Source organism: Mandrillus leucophaeus, unplaced genomic scaffold (assembly GCF_000951045.1).
Source record: "Mandrillus leucophaeus isolate KB7577 unplaced genomic scaffold, Mleu.le_1.0 Scaffold1222, whole genome shotgun sequence".
NCBI classification, from domain to species: domain Eukaryota; kingdom Metazoa; phylum Chordata; class Mammalia; order Primates; family Cercopithecidae; genus Mandrillus; species Mandrillus leucophaeus.
This window is the reverse complement of record NW_012100566.1, coordinates 243,817-254,897: the sequence shown is the minus strand read 5'-3', so window position 1 is coordinate 254,897 and position 11,081 is coordinate 243,817. Positions and strand designations below refer to the sequence as shown.

The following is an 11,081-nucleotide window of genomic DNA, read 5'->3' as shown; positions in this document are numbered from 1 at the left end:
CTTGCAAGCATTTAAATTCACATTTATCTGAAGGGATTTATTTATGTCAATATTGTGCATATTCAACAGGACAAATTGAAGATCTTAAAATTCATCTAGATTTCAAGCATTCAGCTGACTTATCTCATAAATGTAGTGACTGCTTGATGAGGTTTGGAAATGAAAGGGAATTAAGTCACCTTCCAATCCATGAGACCACTTGATTATTCTCTTTAACTTACAGAATGTTTAAAATAATAAATTTAGCCTTTTTTTGGAGATGATTAAATGGATGATTGTAAACACAACTTATGAAATTTGCCTTTAACAAGTAACTTTTGTAAATTATAAAATCTTTTTGGCATTGCTCCATTTTCAGTATACAAATATATCTTTAATGTGGTATTTTCAATTGCGTGATAGTTTGCAGTTTTAACCACTCTTGGTGACTGTCATCCTGTTTCTTGCATGTGCTCGATTTCATGAATTGAAAAGAAACAAATGTATTGAAATGAGCTGCAGTTTTCCTTCCTTAACCATGGGTACTAGTAACTTTTTCTTTTTAAAACCCAAGACAAGATTAGTTTTTTTGGTGTATGAAGTCATGAAATTATATGACCAGAACTAAAATGCAATATACAATTAAATCCATGGATACTCCCACTAATAAGAAATAACACTAGGAGGCCACTATTATCACAGGAAGAAAAGATTTGGTTTTCATGGCAGTTTGTTTTTTTAAAAAAATTTTTGAGCCCCTAGCTATTGTTGAATATTTTAAGATAGGATGAGGGAGGAACTAATTAATAAGGTCTTACACAATAATAAATAACTGTATCATAACTCAAAAAAAAAAGAAAAGGAATTGATGTGAAATAATAACTTGATTTCCAAGAGTTTCTGCTAATTACAAAGAAGACACTAATGAGGAAGTAACAGGGAAAGATATAAATATATAGTTTATACCTTCATGATCAGTTTGCTTTTCTGCTAACTTAGGAAGATCAGATATGAAATATGACCTTTGTTTAGAGAAACCTCTCACTCTACCACCTCCATGTTAATCAGTTTGACTTAAAAGACTGAGTTAAAAGCTTAACTGAGATACCTTCTCTTCACTAACTTATGAACTCTCTCCAATAACTGATGGTCAAGAGCTTTTTTCCAATCCTTTTCTGAAATGTCTGAGGGACTGGAGCAGTTTGGAAAATTTTCAAGTTGCAAAAAATGTGGTAGCTATTTATCGAATGGCTCTAAAATTCATTGTCCAAGCCAGAACACTCTTGATAGTGAAGGGGGCTGCTGAGTGATAGAGCATCATGAGGAGATGAACTTCCCAACAGGCAAATGGTTGGAAGCATCCAAAAACAAAGAATATTTCTATCAAATAACAACAATACACATAAAATCTATGTAGAATGAATAACAAGTAATAGCTGTTGACTCTGTTGGGAGAAGACACGTAATTTAGATTTTTTAAAAATTTTAATGTGTTTTCATTTATTGAAGAGACTGCCCTTTTCCCAATGTTCTTGTCACATTTGTTGAAAATAAGTTGTCTGTAAATGCATGGATTTATTTCTGAGTTCTCTATTCTGTATGTCTTCAATAGTGCTGGGAAAACTGGATATCCATATGCAGAAAAATAAAACTAGACCCCACTCTCTCACTTATAAAAAAAAATCAAATGTATTAAAGACTTAAATGTAAGACTTGAAACTATAAAACTACTAGAAGAAAACGTTGGAGAAATACTTCAGGTCACTGTCCTAGGCAAAGATTTCTTGAGTAAGAACTCAAAAGCACAAGCAACCAAAGCAGAAATTTAAAAAGCTTCTGCACAGCAAAAGGAAAAAATAAAGTGAAGAGACAAGCTACAGAATGGGAGAAAATATTTGCAAACTATTAATCTGACAAGAGAATAATAACCAGAATATTTGAGGAACTCAAACAAGAGCAGAAAAATGATCTGATTTTAAAAATAGGCAAAAGATCTGAATAGACATTTTTCAAAAGAAGACATGCAAATGACCAACAGGTATAAGAAAAAATGCTCAACATCACTAATCATTAGTAATATGAAAATAAAAATTATAACAAGATATCTCCTCACCACAATTAAAATAGCTACTATCAAGTAAACAAATGAACAAAAAAATAAACCACCAAAATTTGGCAAAAATATATAGAAAGGGGAATGTTCATCAATGTTGATGAAAATGTAAATTAGTACAGCCATTTTGGAAAACAGTATGGAAGTTCCTCAAAAAACTAAAAATCGGACTACTATATGATCCAGAAATTCTCCTGCTGGGACTTATTCCAAAGAAAGAAAAGCAGTATATTGAAGAGATTTCTGCACTCCCATGTTTATTGCAGCACTATTTATGAGAGCCAAGACATGCAATTAACCTAAGTGTTCATCAGTGGATATACGAATAAAGAAAATAAATGTGGCATAGGTACACAATGAAATATTATTCAGCCATAAAAAAGAATTAAGTCCTGATACTTACAACAACATGAATGGAAGTGGAAGACATTTTATTGAGTAAAATAAGCCAGTCACAGACAATGATTATGTTTGCACTCATGTGTTGGAGCTAAAAACAAGATCTCATAGAGGTAGTGAGTAGAATGGTCATTACCAGAGGCTGGGAAGAGTAGTGGAGAGAAAGAGATGAAGAGAGTTGGTTAATGGGTACAAAACCACAATTAGGTAGAGGAAATAAGATCCAGTGTTCAATAGCACAACTATAGTAAACAATAATTTATTGTATATTTCAAAATAGCCAAAAGAAGATTTGGAATGTTTCCAACACAAAGCAATGATAAATGTGTGAGGTGATGGATATCCCAATTACCCAGATTTGGTAATTACACATTGTATGCTATTTTCAAAATATCACATGTACCCCATGGTATGTACAACTATTATGTACCCATAAAATCAAAAATAAAAATATTAAAAATATTTTTCAAGTAATATATGGTCCAAAAAAAAAAAAAAAACCAAATAAAAACTCAATACTCTTAGCTCTTCATGCTTTGCCTCATCACACGGGCAAGCTCTTTAGAAACATTTAGTGGATAATGTTTCTCTCAATGCTTCTAACTGATAAATGCATCATGGTTTGTATAGTTTGATGTTATCTATGGCCTTTAATCAGAGAAGTTGAGGACTTTTCATTCTCTCATATGCTTTCTCTATTCTCCATACATGATTTTCATCATATTTTGCTAATTAAAATTTTAGTCTCCTTTATGTACTTTGTATATTACCATATGTATTTATAAGTTCATTTTAAAGTCTCAATCAGATTCAAGTTTGACTTTTTTAAAATAGAAAGATTACTTTGTAGGTACTTCCACCAGGAAGTACATAATTCCGGTTGGCTCTCTTTTTGGTATGTTAGAAACCATTAATTCATAAAAGATTGCAAAATGGTAATATTCTAATTCTCTCATTTCTTCATTTATTAGCTCAAACACATTTCTAAAGATAAACTTACCCTCATAAATTGTTTTGTTTTATTTTTGTAAGGTGTAGTTTGAATAGAAAATTCAAGATAAATGCTAATTATTTCCTTGCATTTGCCAACCTTCAATTTAGTGAGTTGATTTCATTTTTTCCTCCAAAGGTAATCAATAAAGTATCTCATGATATCATCACAAATGCATAGACTTAATTGTCTTTGATGTATCTCAATTATGTTCAATAATGCCATAGGCTGCAATCAGCAAATTCAAACCCTGAGAAACTTTTTTTAGAGTTTTACAAAATAGCTTTTATTTTTAACTTCTATTTTAGGTTCAGCAGTACATGTGCAATTTTGTTCTATAGGTAAACTACATGTCATAGGGGTTTTGTTTACAAATCATTTCATCACCCAGGTAATAAGCATAGTACCCAATAGGTATTTTTTCTGAACCTTTTCCTTCTCTCACACTCCATCCTCAAATAGGTGCCAGTGTCTGTTATTCCCTTCTTTGTGTTCATACGTTCTCATTGTTTAGCTCCACCTATAAGTGAGAATCTGAAGTACTTGGTTTTCTGTTCCTGCGTTAGTTTGCTAAGGTTAATGGCCCCCAGCTCCATCCATGTTCCTGCAAAGGGCATAATCTCATTTTTTTTTTTTTTTTTGAGACGGAGAATCTCATTCTTTTTTATGGCTGCATAGTATTCTGTGGTGTATATGTATCACATTTTCTTTATCCAGTCCACTGTTGATGGGCATTTAGGATGATTCCATGTCTTTGCTATTGTGAATAGTACTGTGATGAACATATATGTTCATGTGTCTTTATAATAGAATGATTTATATTCCTTTGGGTATTGTATTAGTCTGTTTTCACATTGATAAAAAGAAATACAAGCGACTGGATAATTTATCAAGGAGAGAGTTTTAATTGACTCAAAGTTCCACACAGCTGGGGAGGCCTCAGGAAACTTACAATCATGGTGGAAGGTGAAGTGGAAGCAAGCACCTTCCTCACATGGTGGCAGGAGAGAGAAGTACAAGCAGGGGAAATGTCAGCTGCTTACAAAACCATCAGATCTCATGAGAATTCACTCACTCACTATCATGAGAACAGCATGGGGTAAACCACCCCCATGATCCATTCGCCTTTCTCCCTCAACACTTGGGGATTACAATTCAAAATGAGATTTGGGTGGGGACGCAGAGCTAAACCATATCAGGCATGTACCCAATAATAAGATTTCAGGGTTGAATGGTAATTCTGTTTTAAGTTCTTTGAGGAATTGCTACACTGCTTTCCACAAGGGCCGGACTAATTTACACTCCCACCAGCAGTGTATAAGTGTTTCTCTACAACCTCACTAGCATCAGTTACTTTTTGACCTTTTAGTAATAGCCACTCTGACTGGTGTGCAATGGTATCTCTTTGTGGTTTTGATTTGCATTTCTCTAATGATGAGAAATGTTGAGAATTTTTTCATGTGCTTGTTTGCTATATTATGTCTTCTTTTGAAAAGTGTCTGCTTATGTCCCTTGCCTACTTTTTAATAGGGCTGATTGATTTTTGCTTGTAAATTTGTTTAAGTTCCTTAAACATTCTGGGTATTAGACCTTTGTCAGCTGCATGTTTGCAAATATTTTCTCCCATTCTGTAGGATGTCTTTTTACTATGTTGAAGTTTCTTTTGCTGTACAGAAGCTCTTCAGTTTAATTAGATCCCATTTGTCAATTTTTTGTTTTGTCGAGATCCTTTTTGGTGTCTTCATCATGAAATCTTTGCCAAGTCCTATGTCCAGAATAATATTTCCTAGGTTATTTGCCAGGGTTTATTTTTAATGGTTTTAGGTTCCAGCTTTGTTCTTTTTGTTTAAAATTGCCTTGGCTATTGGGGCTCTTTTTTGGTTCCATGTAAATTTTAAAATAGTTGTTCCTAATTCTGTGAAGAATGTGAGTGGTAGTTTGACAGAAATAATACTGACTATGTTAACTGCTTTGGGTAATATGGCCATTTTAATGATACTGATTCTTCCTATCCATGAGCATGGAATGTTTTTCCATTTGTTTGTGTCATCTCTGATTTATTTAAGCAGTAAAACTCTGAGAACCTACAGTAGAAATAATCTGTTTACTTTTTTTTTTTTTAAAGTGGTGTTTCTTTTTGTTTGTTTGTTTTTTAAAGAAATGGAAGAGAAACCTGTGGAGTTAAGAGAATGTTAAAAGATATGTTAATGCATTGCAATGAATCACTTTTTAAATCTTGATTCAACATTCACAGGAATATTGCAGAAATGTGAACATTAAATGATAGCTAATGATATTGTTGCTTTGGAGACTAGAATGATGGGAATGTGGTCATTTTTAAAGGAGTGATCATTTTAAAGGGGTTTAGAATTGTTGAAGTTGAGTGTAAGGTAATTATACACTATGCTTTCTAACTTCGTATGTTTGACATTTTCCTTAATAATAAACCCTTAAAATTATCTTCTGGACTTTAATACTATGCCTATACGAATATTGTTCAATATTGTGCCAGAGTTTTTTTTCCCCCTTTTTTTTTTTTTTTTTTTTTTGAAACAGAGTCTTGGTCTGTCCCCAAGGCTGGAGTACAATGGCCCGAGCCTCCGCCTCCCAGGTTCAAGTGGTGATTCTGCCTAAGCCTCCTGAGTAGCTGGGATTACAGGTGCATGCCACCAAGCCTAGCTAATTTTTGCATTTTTAGTAGAGATAGGGTTTCACCATGTTGGTCAAGCTGGTCTCGAACACCTGACCCCAGGTGATCCACCCACCTCAGCCTCCCAAAGTGTGGGATTACAGGCGTGAACCACCACGCCTGGCCAAGTATTTCGTTTTCTTACTTGAACAATGTTTTGTTTTTGCTGGAGTTAAAATTACCTGATTTTAAAAATGTGCTTGGTTTTCTTTGAACTTACAGCTGTGTTTTTTCACACCATATAATAATTGGGTAAATGTCTCTTGTTAAATTAAGTTTATCCTAAAGCTGCCTCCTTACATATTTTAAGTTCAGCCTAAAGGTTTCTCCGTACACAATGAACTGTAACCCAACTGGATGTCTAAACAAGCTATACCCTACTCTTGTACCAATCACTGAGTTTCAGCCAATTCAAGGCAGCCAACTGTTCAAATCATTTTTTAAAAAGGTAAACTCCAAGCTGTAACCAACCCAGCTGTTTCTGTACCTCACTTTTTCTGTATACCACTTTCCTTTTTCTGTCCATAGTCTCTTTTGCCCATGCAGTGGCAATAAGCCTCTTTGAACCTATTCTAGTTTGTGAAGCTGCCCCATTTGCAAATCATTCTACTCTGTTATATTTAATTGGTCTACAGTTTTTATTTTAACACTCGCAACACAATATCTCCACATAATCAAACCTATCAGATGATCTGTCATTTTTCCTTCCTTTTTCTGGAAGAACTCATACTGGAATGCTCCATCCTTGTGTTCTATTTTTCACTCTACTTGCCCTTTGGCATAATTAACAGTTGTCATCCTAAGAATTCCCCCTGCCTTTCTCCTCTCCTGTGTCCTGTAGAGTGTATCTTTTTTTTTTCCTTGCTTCCTTATTTTGATGGAATACATCATTCAGAAGTTTTCTGAGAAAAAGTACATGAATTTTTTTGAGACATTGTCTGAAAATATCTTTATTCTATCCTCACAGAAGATTGATAGTTTGGCTGCATACAGAATTCTAGATCGGCAAAATTTTACTTATAATTAAAACCACTGTTTCATTGTTTTATAGCTTCCAACGTGGGAAAAATGTGATGTCAGGCTTATTTTTAATCCTTTGTGGGGGACCTGTATTTTTTTTGGGGGGGGGGTGGGGGGAAAGGCTTAGTATCTTTATGGCTAGTGGTCTGAAATTTTACAATTTAGGTACTTTGGTGTATAATTATTATATATTATACTATCTGAATGTAATGATTGTAGTTTTTCAGAAATTTGCTTAAGTTTCATACATTTTAAGTGCTTTTTCTGAGTTCGCTTTTACTGTGTTGATGTCTCCTTTTATAATATCAGAGTTTTTCCTCAAATATTAGGTGATCTTTGGCTGTCCATTTATTTATTTATTCATTTATTTTTGAGACAGAGTTTCACTCCGTTACCCAGGCTGTAGTGCAGTGGTGTGATCTCAGCTCACTGCAACCTCAGCCTCCCAGGTTCAAGCGATTCTCATGCCCAGCTTCCCAAGTAGTTGGAATTACAGGTGCCCACCACCATGCCTGGCTCATTTTTGTATTTTTAGTAGAGACAGGGTTTCGCCATGTTCGCCAGGCTGATTTTGAATTCCTGACCTCAAGTGATCTGCCTGCCTCGGCCTCCGAAAGTGCTGGAATTACAGGCATGAGCCCCCACCACCAGCCTGCCCATTTACCCTTAATGATGCCATACTGAAAAGCTAATTAGAAAATATGTCTGCATGAATATAGCCTGTTAACCAGTAGGTCTCACTCTAGATTGATCAGGTGATTGACTGAATTGGGTTGGCAAACCCCAAATGTCAGTATCTGTAGTACTTTTCTTTGAGAAAGATAAATTTATCAGAGAAGGATACACATGTCTCTTGCTAAGGTACAAATATGGAGGCAGGAACATACAGCTGGTTGCCATGATTCTAGTGAGGAACATGGCTGGCGTGATCCCACTGCTCAATATGCTAACTTTCATCTTATCCCAATTGTCCATCAACTGTCTCACACATTCATACACTTAGCTATATTCTTGATTTCTTTTTCTTTTTTTTTTTTTTTTTTTTGAGATGGAGCCTCACTCTGTCACCCCAGGCTGGAGTGCAGTGGCGCGATCTCGACTCACTGCAACCTCCACCTCCCAGGTTCAAGCGATTCTCCTGCCTCAGCCTCCCGAGTAGTGGGGACTACAGGTTCGCACCACCACACACCCAACTAATTTTTGTATTTTTAGTAAAGAAGGGGTTTTGCCACATTGGCCAGGCTGCTCTCGAACTCCTGACCTCATGATCCATCTGCCTCGGTCTCCCAAAGCGCTGGGATTACAGGCATGAGCCACCGCTCCTGGTCCTTGATTTCTTTTGATAATATTTAGCTAGATAACCATCCATTCAGTGCAATCAAAGGCAGACCTAACATTCACTCCCTAGTAAAAACTTATCTGGGTATTAAAATTGCAGTTACAATATACCTAGGAAATAATAGGTGTGTTTTTCTCCAGCTAAATTTGCAAACACACATCCATTAAGTGACAGGAAACACTGCAAAGTTTTACAGTTTAAAGGATTTTTGTGGCATATGCTTTCTAATAAAACTCTGACTAAACAATGAATTCAAATAATATTCACCTCTGTAATGGGTGAACAATATTTGATGGGTTTCAATATTCTAAGGTATATTTTCAGATTGATATTGATGATATAATAATCAATATAATAGCACTATAGTAGTGAATGCCCCCCACATCTAATTATTTGTGAAATTTGGTCAATTCTATTTCAAAATTTCTCTCAGATTTTAGTCCCTTCTTTCAGATCCATTATTTTCTTTGACATTAATAAGACACTTTGCACAAACCACCTTTTTAAACTTTCTGCCTATGTTTAATTATGCCACAAGATCTGCTTCTGGCTATAAGTCTGAATATGGCACTCTACTCATTAATGTTTTTGTGGCAATTTATTACCTATACCATAAAAGTATAGCCTCTATACACCCACAACATTGCTTCACTCTGTTCTATACCTTGCACCTTACACTATAGCAACACAAGCATGATCTTATGTGTCACACTTGCTAGCACACAGCGATTGTTATCAGTGCTGTCCCATTATTTAACTAGCATCCCGTTTCCTCCCACCCTCCAGGTCTAGCATACCACTACTTATTTTTGGAACTTGGAACAGATGACTTCTTTGTCTCCTATGGGTAAAATCAGTCATTTCTTCATTCAGTTACTTGTACATATCTATGTCATATCACTTTGAACAGACTTAATTAAATTATTCATAATACACAGTACAGAGGTGTTATATAAAATTTATCATAGATCTTATGTTTAGGGCTCTTGGTTTACATAAAAACATCAACAAAATACAGTTGGAATTGTATAAGTTAAATGGGTAAATGAAGCAACCCTAAATAATTCTAGCAGGTCAGCGGTTATTGCAGTGACCTCAGGCATCGCTCACTAGGCCTATCTTAACTAGTAGGCCATATTGATCTAAATTAATGGAAGTTTTGTTCAACAATTCAACAATTTGAATTTGAATTAAACAGTTCATCAATTTGACTCTAGTACAAGAAGGAATCTAAATAAAAACTAAGAGTCTTCTCTTAGTAAAAAACTAGGAGGCTTCTCTTAGTAAATTTCATCAATGACATATCCATGAATTTTAAATCTTTGAAAATTAGATTATTTCACAATCAAAACACATTTTTCACTGTAATAAAACTTACTATTACTCTTTAATATTTAAATTTTTATTCCTCTACTCTCTTCTCGCTTCTACTCTGCTTTCCCAAATAGAATGGATTTTCTTCACTTGTTTCCAAAAGGAATACAATTATTTTTATATAGTGATCCCTGTGTTAGTATTTAAAATATATCCTGTGAAATGCTGAAAATTCAACTAAATTTGAAAATCATAAACTGATTTTCTATTTTTTTGCCAAGTACTAAAGTAATATTCTTACTGTGTTGGAAAACCGAGAGTGTGATACAAGCAAAAGACTTTGGAGTCCCAAGTCAGAAAACCTAGATTCAATCCCAGGTTTCAATATTATAAGCTTCATGAGCCCAGACTAGCCACTAGAATATAGTTTGAGAAAATTCTGTGTTTGTATAGAATATTCTTGGTAACTTCTCCATCTCAGGGAAAATTTGGTTGGAAACACAAAAATTCTTCACATTAATTTAAGTAAAAGAGTGTGTATGATTCATAGTTCTGTAGAGGAAACAGAAACCTCTATAGGTATTTTAAACAGAAAGGGACTTCATACAGGAATTAAACACCTCTATAATCATTAAAAGGACTAGAGGAGCTGTAATGAGGAGATTGCTACTGGCAAAACTACGTGCATGAATATGAAGCCAAAGCTTTGATCCAGGGATCAGAAATAGTTCACTAATACTTCACCTGCTTCTCGACACCTATGAAGGCAGAGGCTAGACAGGGACTCAGAGTTTGACCTCCATCCCAGCACCGCACTGTTTCTCAATACTCATGCCTCTAGGACATGTTTACCATCAGAAATATCAGAAGGATTATAGCATCCACCTCACTACCAGCAACCAAATCTTGCATGAGTGTGTCTAGCTGTATCCATAGCTAACTGCGAGAGAGTCAGAGAAATGGTACAATTTGGCTCTCCAACTTCTGAAATTCAACAAGACATATATGTCAGGAGATAAATATAGAAGCTGAATGCCTATTAACCATATCTAACCTGGAGAGTATGGAGGCAGTGAGGGAGTATATAAAGATGTACAGAGCCTTGTGGCATGAAAATGTAGCTGGACATATTCAGATAAAAACTGGAAACAGGGAGTGAGTAACCTTAGGATGCTCTCTGTTTCCCAAGAGCTCTGTATACTTATATTTTCTCTCTCTCTTTCTTGCTCTGCCCCCC

The 11,081-nt window shown here is 35.0% G+C and overlaps 1 long non-coding RNA gene across 1 annotated transcript in view; it reads right to left on the bottom strand.

Moving 5' to 3' along the window:
- The window catches only part of LOC105533100, a 276,251-nt gene that overhangs the window by 149,385 nt on the left and 115,785 nt on the right, over positions 1-11,081 (bottom strand). The gene's annotated exons all lie outside the window — the stretch shown is intronic.